At 43.0% G+C, this 20786-nt stretch overlaps 1 protein-coding gene across 1 annotated transcript in view; it reads left to right on the top strand.

Annotated features, from left to right (window-relative positions):
• The first annotated feature begins 1863 nt into the window (after positions 1-1863).
• Positions 1864-20786, top strand: part of Gprin3 (GPRIN family member 3) — a 69850-nt gene continuing 50927 nt past the window's right edge. Inside the window, exon 1 of the mRNA XM_015989338.3 lies at positions 1864-2154. The gene's annotated coding sequence lies outside the window, so the exon portion shown is untranslated. The remainder of the gene's footprint in view (positions 2155-20786) is intronic.

Here is a 20786-nt window from a genome sequence, read left to right as displayed (position 1 = left end):
AGTACCAGTCCCTGTGAGATTATAGGGGCCAATGACACTCAAACCACCACACTTGGTTTTTGTTTGAGTTTGTAATGGCTTCATTTCTCTTACATCTGTGTGCTGTTGAGGACAGAAATGCGAGAACTTCTGTGTTGCTAAAGAAGGGATTCCAGCTGTATCAGGGTGATACTTAAGAATTACCTCAATGTCCAGCTTATCCAGAACAGTCTAAATCTTTTGCGTCCTGTCCTGACCATAACCCCTATATGTCCTCTGCATGGCTTTGGAAGTATTTCTTGCCAGTACTCATTTGTTAATACCATTTCTTGAATGATTTTCACAGGAGTGCTTAAGTTGAAGGAACTTCCCAATAGTTTGAAACATCAGCACAAGGAAGGTCTAAGTGAAATTTAACAGAAGCTGTGGGACTTGCTCTGTGCAATGGGAAAGCAGAATAGAACTTAGGGACCTGTGAAGGTATCTTTCTTATATTTCAGAAGAGATTTTGCTTATGCATTAACTGGGTGTGTATATGGTTGAAAAAATTATGGGATTAAATAACTATGGGAAGCGATGGGTGTAGAAAAGGGGAATATGCAACCCATTTGTCAATCAAAATAGGGAACCACCCTTAGTATGCGCTTTAGTAACCACATCTTCCTTCTGTTGGACGTACAAGAGTAAGTCCAAACAATAATTAGGCTTTGAGAATCTCCCTCGTGTGGTCTGCTGTACTATCCATCTTGACAGTGTAGCCCTCTAGGACTCTGCACTGCCGCTTCCCTCTGAGCAAAGTTATCTTGCTCTGTTTACAAATCAGTATGAGGCGAAGAACCTGGAAAGACCAGACCACACTCCAGCCGCTCTTGTGAGAAAGCTATTTCAGGAGCGGCCTGGGGTCACTGCAACATTTTCATTCCCTTCCTCCTTCAACCAAAGGGAGACTTGAGAACTGCCTTCCGCTTTTCTCAAGAGCCAAGATATAACTTCTGAAAATCCTTCTTAATCCACCTCCAGGAAGTGTCTAAAACCAACATTAAAGAAACATATTTCAATTCCCTGGCCTGATGACTGAGACTGTTCGGCCTGAGCCGGGATTTTGTTTAAAACTCAGATCCTTGGACCAGGCTATATAGTCACCATCTCCACAGGATCCCCGGGGAAGCCCTGAGTAACTGAAAGGCCATTTCTTTGAGGGATTGAACCCCAGCCGCTGTTTACTACCCTAATCTCAAGCAAAGTTTCAAAACATGATGTACTAAAAGGAGTAACACCCCCTTAATAAGTAGTTGTGAGAATTATAGCTGCACGTTGTGCAAACAAATACTCAGTTATAATAGTTCTTGCGGTGTTATTTAGCACCATCTACAGCAGCCCACTAGACTGCACACTACCCATTCAGTGTTGCCACAGCAGATCAGAGCGGGCTGTGTCCAAAGCCACCCAGACACTTGGAGGGAGCTATGAGGGGGAGGAACCCAAACGTTTTGCAGTGGCAATTCCAAATACTTAAGATGTTGTCCATTTTACCACACACATTAGACGCCTGTGGTCTGCTTGCTTTCAAATCACTGCATGTGGCTTTATAAGGAGCCACCTACTACACTACACCCAGACAGTGGGTATAGTTAATTGTAGGAGGGAGTAAGGAAGGGCCAGACTTCCTGCTGAGTGGCTCTGGGTCCTCAGTCCTCTTCCTTAATCTCCTTCTTAACTTTCCATCTGTCACTTGTCCACCTACAACAGAAGCTCAGCCATCTAGTCCTCTGAGCTTCCCCGGGGAACTAAGCTTCCAGCGCTAGGGCCCCGGAGGGCCGGCTAGGGCGGAGCTCGGCTCGCAAGGAGCTGCAGCCCGGACTCGGCAGCTGGGGCCTGGCCACGGGGGCGCGCAGGGCTGGCGCGGATCTGCCAGCACGTGAACTCCACCTCCACGCTGGTTTGGCGCCGAGCCGCCGGGCTGCTGGTCTCCGCCCCGCTCCAGCGCCGCCTCAGCTCTTGGCATAGTAATCTCAGTTCCTGATCGCGCAGAGAACTGCCTCCCGGCTGCAGGGGACCGCAGCATGTCCCCCAGCATCGGTGTGGCCGAGCCAGGGCTGGGAATACACGTGCGACTGGAAGCCTAGCACCGCGCAGGCAGGCAACGGCCCAGCCAGGGACAGCCCGCCGGAGCAGGTAAGCAACCCGCAGCCGGAAAGGAGCCGCCCCCGCGGCCACCTGGCCCAGTGTCCAGCCTTGGGACAGGAGCTGGCAACGTGCCCTGGGCTGGTGAAGGAGGAATTCGGTCCCACATTTTGTTCGTGGATTCTTTGCCTGTTGCTCTTGTCCCCAGCCCATCCTGCTTCCCAGGCAGGGCCCTGTTCCCCGCAGGTGATGCATTTCTCTGCAAGGTTATTGCTCTCTCTCCCAAAGGTAAAAGAGAGAAACCGCTTGCTGCTTCAGACCTGGGAATCTTAATGAGTAGGATATGCACACAGCAAATATGCGAAGAGGGGCGTGTGTGTCTATGTGTGCATGTGCGTGTGTATGTGTTTGGCATTTTTATTATTTTCCTATGATTATTTCCGGTAATGTTAAAAAAAAATCCAGTCATATGCACTCTTCACAGGTTTACATGCGTGTATGTGTATGTATTTATTAATACATTTGCATACATATTTATTCCTGAGATAGGAAGGGAGAGAAGAGGAAGGTTGGGCTGAGGCTGATAAAAAGGGAAGTCATTGTCGAGCATGTTCAGTGTCTAGAGGTGAACTTTGGAACCACAGTAAATCAAGGCAGCGACTAGAGGTGATAAACCCTTCTCTGGGTAGATTAGAGCAAAAGTCTGAGATGTTCATCCAGTACACAGCAAATCTTCTTGCTTCCCAGACAGATGGAAAAGGCAGTCGTAGGCAAGATTTTAAACAGTGGACAAAAGGGGAGGAGAGAGAGGAGACTTAGTGCTGGTAAGTCAATTAGGGTGGAGGGAAGGCAGGTCAGACTTCAGGGGCTTTGGAAGGGATGTTCAGAGAGATCAGTGGTTGCATGTAGACAATTCAAGGTTAGGATGATGTGAGAGCAGCTGAGGAGGTGGGAGGGGGGGAGGCAAAAGCCTGGAGTAGGTGGGGAGGGAGGGAGTGTTATGTAGACGCCCAGCTAGCAGCCACCTTTTCTGAAGGTGTCTGCTTTCTTCCGTTTTCACAGCACATTTGTTCAAGATCCGTAGGTCCATGCTTTCATTTTATTTTTTTCATGGAATCTGGGTCATGGCAGAACCATAAGAAACTGAAGTGTGTACACCACCAGAAAGATTTGGAGAGAGGGTGATTAAGGCTTAGCTTCATGAAATATTTACACAGCTCTTGCGTGGGCTTTTGTTTGCTCTTGTTGGTACTTTTGCATATTTTACCTTGATAATGCTTTGGGCATACTTCTCCGGAAAGAGTCTGTTTTCCCAGTTATAGACTGGTCTTCCCCTCCCATTGTGTTCCCCATTGGCCTGCCCTGAGGAACAGTTGCGGGAATAAAGATCCACGAGTCACAGTGCAAAGAAGACAATCTTCTCTATTGCTTGCTCAAATGGCCAGAGTTTACACAGATAATGTTCATGGATGAAGAGTAAGGAAGAATTTTTTTGTTTTTTCCCCCAAGTTTGTGGTGTGTGTGTGTGTGTGTGTGTGTGTGTGTGTGTGTGTGTGTGTGTTTAGTGGAGGGACTATACTGATCGTAAACAGGATCGTAACCACCACTGCTATCACCAGTCTAGACATTCTGTCACTGACACAGAGCCAGGAACTCAAGGAGACACAGGTAGCCTGCTGCGGTGTGGTGAGGGTCACCTAAGCACCAAGCACTGTTGGGAACGTGGCACAGCACAGCATGGTGCACTCGCCGGGTGGAGGGATAAAGTGCAACCTAAATCAGGTCAACCACAGTTGGTGAGGAAGTGTACTTCCAGTAAGATGCCCTAAAATTTGAGTATTTTAGTTGCCTCAAAGACTTTCCCAGTACAATTATTAGTTCCTGCAATTTTTTTCTTGATTATGCCTGAAATGTACTTAAAAGATGTATTTAACAGTGGTGGCGCACGCCTTTAATCCCAGCACTCGATCAGTAGAGGCAGGTGGGTCTCTGTGAGTTCGAGGCCAGCCTGGTCTACAGAGTGAGTTCCAGGACATGCACCAAAACTACACAGAGAAACCCTGTCTCGAGATATCAAAAAAATTAAAAATAAATATAAAAATAAAAATAAAAATAAAAGATGTATTTAGACAGTGGGCTCCAAAAAGCCAGTTCATGCACCAGGGATAGATCCTATTCCCGCTGTAAGGGGACCCTCAAATAGACCAAGCTACACAACTGTCTCGCCCATGCAGAGGGCCCAGTCCAGTCCCATGCAGGCTCCACAGCTGGCGGTCCAAAGTTCATGAGTTTCCACTAGTTTGGTTCGGTTGTCTCTGTAAGTTTCCCCATCATGGTCTTGATGCCCCTTCCTCTCTTCGACTGGACTTCTGGAGCTCAGCCTGGTGCTTGGCCGTGGCTCTCTATCTGTTAGTGGATGAAGGCTCTATGATGACAGTTACACCTTGCACATCCTTGATGCAGGGGGAGGAGCTTGGACCTGCCTCAGCTGAATATGCTGGGCTTTGCTGACTCCCCTTGGGAGGCCTTACCTTTTCGGAGGGACTGGGGGTGGCCTGGGGGTGGGGGAAGATGAGGAGGAGCAGGAGGAGGGATGAAGGGGGAAATCTGTGATTGGTATGTGGAATGAATAAAAAAAATTAATAAACAATAGATGTATTTAGAGACAACTATCCTTCACTGTTGGAGTTCTGTCACAAAATCTGCCACTTCTAGGGAAGCCGTTAAATATCAGTCATAGAATCACAAAATGATAGAATACTGGCTTCAGACAGAGAGGGCACAATTTTCATCACAGCTTGCACTGGGGCTTTCCATGATGGCTGCTTCCGCCCTCTACGCACTCACTCCTTCATTCAGCCAGCCAGTCACTTGCTCATCCATGCTGTCAACATGATTTTTCTTGAACAAGGCGTGACCCTTGAGTGTGACATACAAGAATAAATAAGACACAGTCTGAGCTTACAGCACTTAATGAAGTGATGGATGACGATGGCCAGGGGGCTGTGGGAAGGGGCTTCAGTGGCCAGGTTGAGGAGGTGAGCAGCATAAGGCAAGTTTCCCAGGAACCAGAACAATGAGAGCTGCTGCCCTGGTTTAGGGGAGAGGGAAGGGCCGTAGGTAAGCAGAGGCCCGGGAAGGCAATCCTGTGAGTCCATAGAGGAAAAAGATGAGGAGAGAGAAGGCAGCAGCAGTCTATTGCAAGCTGAGCCCAGAAGGGCTTCTACCTCAGCCTTCAGGAAGCCCTTCCGTTTGGAGACAACGAATCCATTCATAATGAGACTGTTCTAGACTGTGCTTACCCATACCTATATCCTCCAGAGAGCTACAAATCATAGTTAGCTTCATCGGCAAAGATTTGCTCAGAGGAGAGAAAGGTCCTTAAGTAAGCCATGGCTTTCTGTGTCTTGGCTGCTTCATCCCCAGGGTCTATCACCACTTTGCATGTTGTAAAAGTAAATGAAGGAGGAGAGATTGAGTTTATAGAAATGATTTTAGAGACGCAGGAAATCTTTCCTGTTTTCATTTTAATTTGTGTTTATTTGCCTCTTTACTCATCTGTTTCGAGATACAGATCCCCCTGCCTCAGCCTCTCAAGTTCAATGAAAGTAGATATGCACTATCACACCAAGCTTGGAAATCTTATTTTTATGATAACAGAGTTCTAAAGGGATAAAGGATGGATACTAGTGACTCCAGAAAGCATTTAAATATCTCAAATTACTCAGTAAAGCAAATGCAATAAACAGATAACAATTAACTCTGGAAAATGGATCAAAGAAATCCCAAAAGACACGTAGAAGTTTTTGTTAATTGTAAGTGAGATAAATAGTTATATCAGTAAGTGACCTTCTAGACCTGGACTTTTCAAACCTCAGGCACAAAATGACCATGGAATCAGGTAAGTGAATGTGCTCAGGATTTTTGTTGTTGAATATTCCTGGGAGTAAGATAATATATTAAGGCAGATGTAGCCCAGAGGACTTTTAAATAGTATGTTTGTATGTAGGTATGTAATGAACCACAATGTAAGTGCATACCTCCTACTCCCCATGTCCTGAGTCGTCTGGGTGCTGCTGCGTTAGGTGACAGAGAGGCTTCTGGTTGCAAGATGCATCCGTTGCACTAAGATCCCCATCCAGGCTTTTATGCACAGCAGAGCTGCATCACTGAAAAGGCAACAAACACCAAGGAACTGACCAAATGTGTCCACAGAAATTCCCTCAAGTGCAGAATTCATCTGAAAAGCTTCAGCAAGGAGTTGGAGCTTAAGTTAGTTTGCAGATGAGAGTTGGATTCAAGTGGGTAGTGAGAAAAGGGTGGTATGTAGGCATGTGGAAGATAGATATTTACTATAGAGAAACCATCAACATGTGAATCATCTCCCAGTTGCCCATTTCTCACACCCTGCTCTCCATCCTCATGCCACTCTGCCTGGCAACAGCAACACTCACTAATGTAGCAAAACTCTGGAATACTACACACTGCTATTAATGACAGCCTTCATGTTATTCCCAAGAACCTTGAACTTGTTCTCCCTATGGGTCTTCTGCTATATGTCATGTGCCCTACACCATTCCATCCCTCCCCACCTCCCTACAACTGCTGTCTTATTCTCTATTGCTGAATATAGAGCATTTTATGTTGTTGGTTATTCTGTAGCCTAAATTTATCATCTTAATACTTCAACTTTAGGGAAAATCTAGCTAGAATGGTCATTACAGCATGAATCTTTTCTTTCCTGCCATTTTTTCCCCTGTTGCAATCATTTCCTGGTTGGACCTAGATTCAGTTGAATATGATAATTGAACTGCTAACTATTGACAAGATGTACCAAAGTGTAGCATGACTCATTTCTCAGAACACAGCTACAATCACTGGAACAGAGAGGGCAGGGGGTGGTCAGGTGATTGTCAAGTTCAAAAAGCAAGCAGAATCCCAGGCCAGGCACCATCACTAAGCAGCCACAATTCCAAAAGGAAGCACACCATCGGCCATATTTTCTTTCCTTTGGTTTTTTTGTGTTATGACTATCATCTTAGTTTAATGTTTTAATATGTTTGTGTGAAATTCTTGGGTTGGCAAGATGGCCCAGTGGATAAAGACACATTCAGCTGAGCCTGATGACCTGTTCTATTCCCACATTTTGGAAGGAGAGAACCTCCAGGGAGTGCATCCCCTACCCCAGGTATATACTGAAGAAAGAAAGGAAGAAAAGAAGGGAAGAAGGGAGGGAGGAAAGAAGGAAGGAAGGGAGGAAGGAAGGAAAGGGTGATAAAAATTAAAGTTTAAAAAGGGCAGTTAGTACCTGCATGTTCTGCTGTGGGTGGCCTAATGGTTATTGTGAGGAGAAAAAGTCACAGAAGAAAGGTTTTGTGCCCCTGAAAGCTCACTGGCTTTCCCCCATCTCTTGCCGTCTCTGCTCTGGAATAAAACCACATTGTGATATTGACCCCTTCTGAATGAAGCTACGCCTTTACTCAGAACAACAGCACTAGGTCAGACAGATTCACCAGCATGAATTTGTTGATTTGGAGTCAAATATGAGAATTTCAGTGTTTTCCTACTCCATCCTGGACTCCATGCTCATCCTCCTTTCCTATAGTGGAATGTTTAGATTAGTAGTAATCTTAGAGTTTAGCATTTCATTCAGGTTTGGGACGTTAATATTCAGAGCTGCATTTGAATTGAGGATACATTCTTGAATTCCATGGGGGAAATGTCTATATAATCTTGCAGTTGAAATGACTTAGTGTGTTGAATGCCAATGAGATAATCACTCGCAACTTCTGGGCATGTGTTGGAGTTAACAACATAGTGATCGCATTCCACTGCTCAAATTTGTAATTAGGTTGTCTTATTTTGAAGCCAGCCATAGCTTAGGACCAGATCATTAATGGTAGGCAGTAATAACTGACCCATGGTCAGAGGGCTAAATGAAATGACCTCTTGCTTCCTAATCCCAAATCTAGAGGTGAAGCTTAGAAACCTGTAATCTATTTAAAGGTTCCCAAAAGATTCTGGTAGCCATGTTTTAGAGCATTATATAGTTAGAGAGGAGTCCCTGTGAAATCTGTACCGTATCTTCAGTCACATTAGGTTAGAGCTAGGTGCAGGGCCTGGTGGTGGTGGTGGTGGTGGTGGTGGTGGTGGTGGTGGTGGCGGTGGCGTGTGCTGTCAGATCCCCTCCTTGGAGGCAGAAGAGCCTAATAATGTAGTCTTTCCTCCCATATTGAGAGTGAGTAAAATATGCCTTTCTACATCAGAAGCTAAAATGGAATATGAACAAAAAAAATTCCCTGTATTTTATTCAGTATCTCTCTCCTACAGAGCCACAATTCAGAATGAAAATCTGGAAGCCATGCCCAATTTTACCGCATGGAGAAGTTGTATGGTGTACTCACTAAGGGCAGTGTATGGGCAGAGGCGGTTATCCTTCAGACCACCTCTGTCTCCAAGTCCAAGGTGTTAGTAAAACCGAGGAGATCAACTGGATGGTGTTTAAACATTCATAGTTAACTCCATCACTATGTTGTTAACTCCATTCGGAATGTTTAATTCCTGGATCCTAAAGGGGATGCATACCACTCTTGCTACTGACAAGGAAATTTGCTGTAGTCAGGATTCACAGCTGTGACACTTTCTGAACCAAGAAGTCCATTCAGAAGAAAGTGGCAGCCAAGTCACAGGCATCTCTAGGACTTCCATCATATTGCTCAGTGAGGGGCAGCTGTCACAGGTCCAAGCCGCCTTCAAAATTCACATTTGCATTTAGCAGTTTTCTGAGGAAAAAGAAAGATTTGGGGACGATACTTAAGCATGGATTGCAAACAGACCATCGAAGTGGGATATCTAGTTTGTGAAGAATAAGATGTTGATAGATTCTTGATTATTTCTCAAGGCTATTGATTATAAAACATATAAATGTTAAGTAAACATATCGTGTCAATGGGATGTTCTTTATAATGTATGCAAATTTGCTTAAGGGAGTAATCCTTAAGGGAGTAGAGTGCTTGTGTTAAGTTTATTTTCTAAGTAATTGGAGCCTCTCCCTTTCAGAACGTGTGGACCATTCTGAAGTGTAATCTGCTCTGCCCATACACTCCCCTTAGTGACTACACTATACAAATTCTTCACGAGACAGAATTTGGCATTGCTTCCAGAATTTCATTCTGAGTAGTGGCTCTGTAGGAGAGAGATACTGAATAAAATAGAAACGTCTTGTTATCCACATTCTATGTTAGCCTGTGATAAGGGTGTGCTTTCTCATGATAAGCTTTTGTAAATTGTTCAAAAATGCAAGCCCTGTTCATTGTGAGTTCCACTTTGTTCAGATTTGGTCTGTGTCTTTGCTGTATGGCGTTTAGAAATAAATGCTCATTTCTTCTAAGTCAGTTTCTCAGTGTACTCAATCATAGGTTGAAACTCTGCTATTTCCAAAAACCCTCCTTGATTCTTGAGCACTGTGTATGAAATTGTTGAATATATAGCATGAATGTTTGACACGTGCTTAGTACATCATTAGTTAAGAATGCCCTTTTAAAAAACACTTCTATAAATTATTTCTCCTTAAAAATGAAAATCAAAATGAAGTAAACAGAGTTTTAAGTGGAGGTTGGTTTTGTTTTCGTGTGAAACATTTTCTGAAAGCAGTCAGAGAACAGAAACCTGTCAGGTAGGGGGTAGAGGCTGAGCTCTGAGTAGGGGTGTGAAATGGCTTTGCAATTTCCATCACCTTGGCATGATTTCTTGTCTTTACATTGATTCTTAGAATAGATGAAGGCATCCCAGAGATCTTCACTGCATGGGCCTCAGGTTTGCTGACATAGGTACCAGCTTAGAAACTGAAACCCATCAGTGTGCAGGCCAGCAAAAGCATCTTAGCCTGCAGGTATTTGCTTTTCATTAAGTCAACATTCAAAGATGAGCTCTATTATAAAAACATGAAACACTGGCCCATGCTCCCTGGGTTGGCACAAAGCAGCTGCATGTGCTACCTGCAGTAACTTTCTTACATGTAGTCTCCGCTTCCCCCTGTTGTCCCTCCGACCTTGAGGTTTCCTGTAAGTCACGTGTACTCAACCTTTCCACTTTATTCTGAAATACACTTAGGACTCATAGGTATGGATCTTGGAACTCTGCACTAGGTGTTCCAAAGGTACCATAGAACTCTAAAATTCCATGTCTCAGCTAACTTTCATAAACTGGTGAGCTTAAAAAGTTTCCATCTTCAAAATATGTAGATTATATAAAAGCTTAATAAATGAAAATTGAGTTGACCTTGTCTGTTAGTAGGAGTAGAAGAGATTTATTTTTCATTTGATTGGTCGACTGCTTGTTTTTAAGGCTTTTGAAATTGAAATCATTATCAGTTTTTACAATAATTTATTTGTTCTTCCTCTGATAGAGCCATGACTAGGATTTTATCCTGAATTGTTTTACATAATTTTAAATGCATCATATGTTTACATACAGCATCATATGTTTATATGCCATATTTGCATAGCCTTCTGAAAGCACAGAGCAAATCCTAGCCTTTGGAGTAGGGGTACTTGAGTTAATCTTCCAAGAGTAGCATTGGTGCATGCATATCCCAGTTCCTGGCTGGGTCTTGTGAGCTGAGCTATGTTCTCTAAGATGACAGTTTGGCTGTGCATACAGCCCTTGTCTGAAACTAACCACTAGTGCAGTTGCCACTGGACAGCAAACCGTGCTGTGGATATGGATAGGATTGAGGTGACTTTGTCAGGATTGATGAATTTGTGTTGCAAATAAAGACAGATGCCCCTTTGCTTATTTTGTTTGTTTTTTGTTTTTGTTTTTACAACAAGGTCTCCAGTATCCCAGGCTGGTCTCTAACTAAGTGTATAGTTAGTTGGAGATGACCTTGAACTTCTGATCCTTCTGCCCTTACATCCAGAATGTTGGGTTGCATATACTTCCCTGACCAGATTTTCTGTGGTGATGGGAATCAAATCCAGGACTTTGTTCTCCTTAGGCACTCTGCTGACTAAAATGCACCTCTTTGAGACAACAGGATGCTAACTTCAGGCCAGTCTTTTAGTAGCAGAAGCTGCTTCAATAGCTCTGAAGTCTCTCAGCCTTTCTCCACTTTCCTTCTTCGTGAGCACTTCACAAGCCACCCCCACATCAGACCTCCCACCTTACTTCTAAAAACATCCCCTCATCTAATTATTAATCCTAAAAGTGTCGGTGCTTTGGCAACTTCATGCCAAGAAGACAGTGCTGAGGATAGTATCCTTTGAAGGGAATAGAGGACACAGTACCACATCCACTCTGGGCTCTCTGGAGAAGTAGCATTTCCTTGTACCATAAGAAGTGTGTAACTGTAGGTGCCATGCCCTCTGAGATGTATTGATAGCATGTAGGCTCATAATCAATAAAATTCTTCAGAGATTTTTTTTTCTTAGTAAAGGTAATATAAGTTCAATATTTTTGTTAAGAAACTGATCTGTAGATCTACTGATTATTTTGATATTTGAAACTGCAGTGGTGGCTGATTAAAAGACTAGCCTGTAATAATGTAAGACAGGATGGGTGAGGGATATGTCAGTTCCTTGTGCTTTATAGATTAAAGAAAAGCATTGCTTGGTTTATTCGGGAGCTAACTTTTGAAATGTGGCTGGGGGAGGTCCTGAATGGAGGAAATGCAATTCATTGGTCATTAGTCAAAGCATATTGAGCCTGTGCTATGTGCTAGGGATCCAGAGTTGAAGGAAATTGTCTAAGCTTTTAAATAATCCCCAGACTCCGGGAATACTGTAACTGATTCATCAAAGTTACAACGGGCCGTTTTCCTGGCCAACATCTCAGGAATTCCCCTGGTAGCCTGACAACAAGTATGCTCCTCTGCACCCTCTATCTCTTCCTTCCTGTGGGCACTGGCAGTTAAGTTCAGCTTCTGCGCATCCTCGTAGTTTCATCGCATGCCACGTTCCTTTCTTCCCTGGTAAGTCAACCTGAAAACTAGAAGTAATTCTCAATCTAATCCTAATGCTTCAGGAAATAAAACCTCAGACACACATTTCTTAACTGTATGTCAAAGTGATTCTATGACCGTTAAAAGCAAGAAACATGGCAAAGTGAGAGCCATGAGGCAGACAGAAGAAAAACCTTCCAGTTTCTACTGGTGGCTAGCGTTAGCACAGGAAAACTCTTCCATGTGAATTTGTCACAACTTCGATAAAACTTCAAGAAATTAACTAGAAATAAGATAAACAAGGGTGATATTATTACAGAAATCATTTTATCATCAACATAATATAACAGATGTTAGAAATGGTTCATTATTCTGATAAAACGTATTGCTAGAATGGCTGGTGATGCCCCAGTAAATGTTCAGAGTGTTTAGTGACCATTGGTTTGGATAGCTGTTTAGACTTGGGCACAATCTCCATCCTAGGGCCTCACTAGTGAGGCTGCCCTTCCAGAATGCTGGAAATGTCCAGCCGTTTCCAGAGCTGCTCTTTAAAATGCCCGGGACCCTCTTGTATTGCACCCTATCCCCGCCCCCATCTGGTGCTACCTGTCATTCCTCTGTGAGTCTTGTCTCCAGGCCACAAACCTGGTAACTGAAGGAAGAACACACACCTCTGGCCTCTGCAATTTTCCTAGGGTGATTGTTCCCATGTCTAACTGAGGGGGAGGTGTCCTTGCTTTATCACCCAAAAGGCAAGAGAGAAAAAAGGCTAAAGGGCAGGGTGCCACTTCTGCAGTGAAAGAGCAGCCGGACCTGTGGGGGAGATGAGGGATGGAGTGAAGAACTCCTGCTCATTCTTCACTCCAGCCAGAAAGCTAGCTTCCTTCCCCATGGCCTGCAGAGCTGTCCCTCAGAAATCATCAATAGGAAGGACTAACCAGGGTGTTATGGACAGATTTCTTCCCACTTGGATTTCATTTCATGATACATGAACAGCAAATATGAAAACTTCTGAAATAGTTGTAAGACATATTTTTTAATAAATGGATAAGTTCCAGGACAAGCCTTTTTAGTCTGTAAATCATTGTATAGGCAATAAAACCAGCAAACATGACTTTATCAGAATATCCAGGTAACACATATGTTCAGCAAACAACATTTCTTTGTTTCTCAAAAGCAAAATTAAGTGCATTCTCTAAAGTCACGTGCACAGGCCAGACACACATGTGCGCAAGCACGTGAACATTCACGTGCACAGAAAGAAAAAGCCAGGCCTGTGTTTTGTTGAACTTGCTGTGGACTTTGGACTTAGGAACTATTTATAGAACTGGTGTTTCCGAGATTGATCTTTTAATCTTAGGCGTTCATTACTCAGAAATGTTAAGCAATGCCCTATGATAGCTTAGAGCTAGTGTTCTACGTGAAAACTGAAGGCGGAAAAAAGAAAAATTTATGCACAGGAGGCTGGAGAGAGTCTTTAAACTCTAATACCAGGCAAATACTAAAGGTCTTCTGTATTGTTCTTTGTGGTGCTGACTATGGAACCAGGGACTCATACATGCAGTGAACTACTTCACCACCCCCAAGCTATGCTTCTGATGCAGTAGTGGAGTCGAAATATATCTATCTCTGTCATCTTTGAAGATGAAAATTAACTTTTCTTAAAAGTCATTGATCTTTTCCTAGTAAATTGGAAATTGAAGGAGTTCTCCTCAGGGCTGGTCTTGTCCTGCCCCTCACTCTCTGGAAGTCTTTCACCTCCATTATCATGTCAAAACCCTCTCTGTTGCAGGAGGTGGTGGCCCAGGACTGAGTTCTGTGTGTCTGGAGACTTCCAGAGTGACCTATGAAATGAGCTTAGTTAGTCACAGGTTTACTTCTAAGTTTAACCGTTATCAAAGTATGAGTGTGTCTTTTAGAAACATGTGACAGGCATGCCAAACCTGTGATTTCATGGGTAATGTCCCTTATGCAGAGGCCAATCTTTTTTAAATAGGTCAGTAGCTAAAGTCGATTTAATATAAACATTCACTCAAAATTAATTTAGATAAGTAGCATATAAGAGAAGATCAATGTAAATTGGATAGCAATATGCAAGTGGCCCAGGACGCCATGCTGTGGGCCTCTGAGCCTGATGTTCATCCAGTTCCTGCTGTGGATGTCAGCTCCAGTGCGTGCTGCTTTCCCCCAGTCCTTCACGGTTTTTTTCTTTAGCCGTGCTCCGTGTTCATGGAGTTAAGATGCCCTTGACACTTTTTCCAGCACACACCTTTCTTATCCGTACCCTTCTGCTCACCAGCAAGTTTGCTTTCATTCACTCATAGGTGGGTTTTTAAGGATCTGCCCCATGGAGCACTCATGCTCTAGGCCAGCAGTTCTCATCCTGTGGGTTTTGAACCCCTTTAGTGTGGGCGTGGGGAGATGGGGGGTCATCATGACCTTTCACCGGGGTCATCTAAGACCATCAGAGCAAACACAGAGATTTACATTACAGTTCATAGCAGTAGCAAAATTACAGTTATAAAGTAGCAATGGAAATAATGTTGTGGTTGGGGGGTCCCCACAGCATGAGGAACTGTATTAAAGGGTCACAGCCTTTAGGAAGGCTGAGAACCACTGCTCGGGGTAGTGTAACTACAGAGGAAAGCTGCAGAACTTGGTGCTGCTGTCTGCAGTGTTCTGTGAGCATGAACATCTGCCATTCACACTGAAGACAAAGCTCTTGAGAGCCCTGGACCTCGGCCATAATCTTTTCTTTGTCCTTCCTGGATGCTTAGAGATCTTTAGTAGGAAGTTCCTTCATTGATAACATGCACTGTAGGAGACTCCTATCACAAACCTCAAGGTATTATGAGCACGGACAAAGGGGCTCTTATTTTCACAGCTAGACACAGAGACTCTGAAGCCACTTCAGATACAGTAGGAGAAACTGGTACTGATTTAGGGGTGTAAGGTAATTCGATTTTGTTCACATGGAGATTTTACAAGGCTAAGACACATGTGGTAGAAATTTAGCACATCAGTTTCTTGGAATTTAAAAAAATCAGCTACATTGAGTTGGGAACTAGATTTCAGTAGTATTTCATTGCTTTTTTTTTTTCTTCATATAAATTACCCCCCTGATAAATGGTTCATGTGTAACTATTATTAGGGCTGTTTTTTCCTTGGGAATTTGCCCTTGGGAAACATTGCTGGACCTTCAAATGCTCCTGAACGAGGAGAACATACGTTTTCAAGAGCATCTGTGTAGTGTCACATCTGCTTTACACTGGCTGGCTGGCAATTCCTGTGATTTGAATTGGTGAAGAGGAAATAGCTGTGGTTTCCTGCCGGAGTTTCTGTGCAATAGTGAGAAGAGCAGGAGAGGACATAGGTCCTTGTGGTTGCCTGCTCACACAGTGCTGCTCTTTTCTCTTTTGTGAATAACAGGAAGCCAACATTCGTACTTTACTGATTTCAACTTATTTTCAGTAAGGACTAATTTCTGTACCAGTATGGAGAGTATAAAATAAAAAGAAGATCCCTGCCTTTAAGGGGTAAAATCCTAACAAAGAAAGTAAAATATCAAGAACTTAGACAAAGAGAAATGAAGCAGTCACAGGAGAATTTATCCACATTTACCGGAAACACGTTGTGATAAACTTGATTAACTGGGATTGTTTGCAAATTTTTAAAGTTATATTTTATTGTGAGTAAACATAACTCTTCAAGTAGCATGATATTAAGACACCTTTTAAAGAAAGAACTAGTGAACTCTGGTAGTTTGGGTGCTTATGGTAAATTGATAACCCAAATGGACCTAATAGATATCTACAGAATCGAATTCCATCCTAACAAGAAAGAATATACCTTCTTCTCAGCACCCCATGGAACTTTCTCTAAAATTGACCACATACTTGGCCACAAAGCAAATCTCAACAGATACAAAACAACTGGAATAACCTCCTATGATCATTTTTAAATGGGTATGCATAGAAAAATATTTATAACCCACCACATACCCTGGACAGGAAAGACTTAATGGAAACTTGTTATGGAAACTAAACAGCTATCAGGATACATAGTGGTGAACTCATTCTAAGTCTTACATCCTATCCATGGTGGGAGCCCCAGGGTGCTTTTACAGCCACTTAATGCATCTTTTGTCTTTTCTGTCAGCCCAGGAAATCCACACATGAAATATTTCAACATTCTATTTATATCATCCAGTTCTCTCCTTTCTAAAGCAGGCAAATAAAAATGAATTATCCATGAAAACCATTGAAAATTTAAAAATTCATGAAAAAAGGAAGAAGGTACAGTGGTTTAATTGAAATTCTTTTGCTATCCCGAAGGGGTAAAATTAGGCAACAGTACATACCTCGGTTGTGTTGGTGAATGTATTTGTCTATTCTGATCCTATAGAAACACTCCAGTCACACCAGCCACTTGCCTGTTTGCTTTGGCTAGAGAGGCTGTGCATTGTATGTGCAGAAGAACTAAGGCTTGCTTCTTACCACCACCACCACCCCAAAAAAACTGGAGGAGAGAACAGTCGTAACCAAGTAGAGGGAGAAGGAGCACTGAGTGTGACCTTACTATGGAAATAGAAATATTATGGATCTAAAAAGACAAAGTTTTCAAATTTTATGGTTATGATGGCAAAGGTTTGGAAAAAAAGGAGGTGGTGGCGGTGGTACTGTAAAAACCCTGACCAATACAAGCAAGAACATGAATCACTGGGGCCTCTCTTATTTTTCTAGTGGGTATCTGAGGTCCTGGGACTGCAGGGGCTTCTAGATTTCTATAGTGATGAAGATGCATCTACGCTAAATCAGCAATAGGGTGAAATGTATTTAGTCCATTAACTTAGCAGCCAGACTGACCCGTGGCTCCTTGTTGCTGCTCAGGGTTTTGAAACCGTTTAATATTACATGTCATTCGCCTGGACGAAAGACCAGATCCTACATTTGAAACATGGTTTCTAGTCCATGTGTATTGAACATCAGTGAAGTAGAAAAACCAAAAAGGCAGTCAGTCCATCAAGGACTGTCTACTCTCTTGGTTGTGGTGATGGTTCTACTTCAAGCATTTGTCAGAATTCATAGACCTGCATCCCCTAAAAAGAGCAGACATAACTGTATGTGACTTGTTTTCACATATCATTTGAAAAGCACTAAAACCCAACTTAGAATTGTGGCCCAGAGTATAGTAGCCTCTGAATACTATATACATCTATGGAAATGTGAGTCATTTGGAGAAAATGCTCATCCTGATCCTGTTAAAATGGTCCTTAGATCTGAGCAAACATCTCCATTGCCTGCGATAATGCCATGTTAGTGCTCTGGTGAGCACGTGTGTGAACACCATGTGCAGTGTATCTATCCTCTGTTGTCCATGTGATTCCAGCATGCTTGGTCCCCACACTCACTCTCAGACTAGAGAATGATGCCTGGCCATTTTTTCTGACTCGAGCTACTCAGAGTCCCCATAAGATGTGGGATTTCTAACCTAGCACGAAAGAAAGACGCATGCCTCATTGACTCTCATCCCTTCAGATTGCAGCAAATCCTGTCATCAACATTGCTTCCCTGCATTGAGGCTATGGAGAGAGGGTTATGAGGAAAGGATTATTTCGCCAAGACTGGCGTCTTTCCAGAAACTTAAATTTCAGCAAGTCTAACCTCTTTGAGAAATGAGTTGTTTTTTTTTTTCTTGCCATTCTCACAAGTTTTTTTGTGCACATTGCCAACCTCTGTATTCAGATGACATTTCAGTGCTTTGGGATGAATGAGAGGGAGGCGGGGAAGGAGGAAGGGAGGCAGGGAGGGACAGCATGGTCAAGGTAAGCAACACTTGTGACAGAGCCCAAGCTGAGGAGTACAGGCCAAACCTCTGCCACATTTGAAAACTGCAACGATTCTCACTGGCTGCCGTCCAGGCAGATTACTGGAAGCAATGTTTGAGAGCTGTGTTGGAAGCACCATGAACAAGTGGAGCTTTTTCACCATGACCAGCCAAATGATCCCAGACATCATTGCAATGAGGAATACAATTGGGCTTGCTGTGGAAAGGAAATCAGACCCGACGCTAAGCAGTCTCACAGGTAGTAGGCATAAAAGTAGGAGCAGTTACTAGGCTGTCATGCTGTCATTGAAGAGGCACACTCATCTTGCCCAGACTTTAGGGCTTTTGAAAACTGTAACCCAGACCATATGAGGGTTGTGTGTGATGCCACTTTTTTTCTTAAAAACAAACAAAAAAAAAAATCCACAGGCTAAATTTGTTGCATAATAACATCTCCTGACCTTTAAAGGGTAAAATGATGTAGCTCGCTCCAGTTTAGAAGAGCTGTGTAGTCCTGACAGAGCATATTGTTTTTCGGGAACTCTCCTGAGAATGAATGCCCTGTTTGCAAAAACAAATTTTCCTCAACCAGGCTGAAGCTGAATCCCATCAAATTACATGAGGCAAAGCGACTTGCATGTCATCTTCCCTCTTCTCTTGTGTACTGTGTGTGAAAGGCTCTGTTGCAGTCCTGACAGTGGCAGGCATATGTGTTTATGAAAATGCAATTGGCTCAAAATCATTAGTTAAGAGAAAAATTAAACAGAATGTTGGATGGCATGAACATACTGCAATTTCCTATGCATGAGTGAGGCCCAGGAGCACCATCCAGTCTGTTTGCATTGCTCTGCCCCAAGAGGCTAAGCCTCTCTACTGTGATGCAAACAAAAGTCGCTGGCTTTGCTGAGAAATGATTTGGAAAGCATTTCTTTTCCAGGACCATCAATTTTTTTTCTCTCTCCAATCAGCCTTTTTAAAAAATGTGCACAACTAAGAAATCACAGTGGGAACAAAGAAAAGACTTCAGACATCTGCAATTCCCCAGGAGAAACCACTGCAAGGAACAGCATTCTGTGATCTCTAGTGATTCCCACCCCCCCATACTACATTATGGCATGCATGAAGTGACTCATCAAAAAAGCTGGGCACTCTCGGGGCCACGAAGATGGCTCGGTTGGAAAAGTACTTGAATTACAAGCAAGAGAACATGAATTCATATCCCAAGCACTTTGTCTAAACCCATCACAACAATGCACACTTAAAATACCAGCACTGGGAGGTGGAGAAAGGGGCTTGCTGGCCAGCTAGTCAACTCCAGGTTCGGTGAGAGACCCTGCCTCCAAACATAGAAGGTGGAGAGCAAGAGTAAGATATAATATTACTTTTATCACATACATGGACGGACACACACACACACACACACACACACACATACACACATATACACATACACAAACATATACATATCCATATGTACACACATGTACACACAAATGCAAATACATTAATATGTATATATACACACATGGATAATGAGGAAATTCCATGGAGTCTACCTGATAATCAAAGGAATTTATTCTGGGTTAACTCACAAAAGACATAAAGAAGTTGGTTGTGGAATCCAGGAGGGATGGGGCGTGGTCCGTTGCAGTTCTCTGGAGAACTCTGCCTTGATTTGCAGCACCAGCATCCAAGACCACAAGGTAGCGAAGAGAGAGTGAACATGTACTCATCCCAGGTCTCGGCCATGGCAGGGTGTGGTACCTAGCAGTTACCTGCTGCCTACTAGGGGCAGTGCTCAAGCTTACAGACAACCATCCCTACACATGCATATAGTATAGTTTTACATACACATACATATGCACACACATGTACATACATACACATATACTCTTATGTGCACACGCAGGCACCCACATGCATGTACATACATGTATGTACACAGACACACATTCATGCAAGTAAACAACATATGTATATGTGCACACACATACACATAATTACATATATGTATGTATACACATGTGCACATACTTGTATGCATACATATACATACACACATACCATACACATATGCACATAAACACTCATGTGCATACTTACACACAAATGCACACTCACATACACATCTATATACACATACACTCAAATATACATACATATACACATACACACATACATGCATTTGCACACATATACACCTACCACAGATATACACACATGCATATATACATACATACACATTGATAGGAATTCCAACCATGCCCCATGATCGTGCATGTCTGGTGGGACACTTAGTCATCTCTGCCTACTCATTTCTGGGTCATACATCCTGTGTGACCCAGGCCCCATGATTACGCAGTCACGTAGTCACAGATGTGACCGTGTGACCTCTGCGCTTGGGCCTGTGTACGCAGGTACATACAGGCCTTTATAAGGCGGCACCATATTCCTCCAGTCTCTTTTTCTTGAATGTGTCCTTCCACAGGCCTGATCACATCTATCCCTTTCTCTTTGTCTTGATAAAACTCTTGTTAGTAGAATCAGTCATGTGTCGTGACTTTTCCTTTGGGGCAAGAGCGCCACAAAAAAACCATCACACATACTCATGCATGCCCACACAAATGCATAGATAGATAGATAGATAGATAGATGATAGATAGATAGATAGATAGATAGATAGATAGATAGATAGATAGATAGATAGATAGATAGATAGATAGAGATAGATAGAGATAGAGATAGAGATAGATAGAGATAGATAGATATGTCCACAAACACAGGAAATACAATGCTGTAGGGTTTCCAATAAAATTTTTTTAAAAAATGGACACTCTCAAGAAAACTGGTGCAAACATCTGGCCCTGTTGCTCACACTCAAGCCAATACATGAGCGCCTTTGCTCAGCTCATCTGTG

Source organism: Peromyscus maniculatus, chromosome 3 (genome assembly GCF_049852395.1).
Source record: "Peromyscus maniculatus bairdii isolate BWxNUB_F1_BW_parent chromosome 3, HU_Pman_BW_mat_3.1, whole genome shotgun sequence".
NCBI lineage: Eukaryota > Metazoa > Chordata > Mammalia > Rodentia > Cricetidae > Peromyscus > Peromyscus maniculatus.
This window is presented reverse-complemented; position numbering and strand designations above follow the sequence as displayed.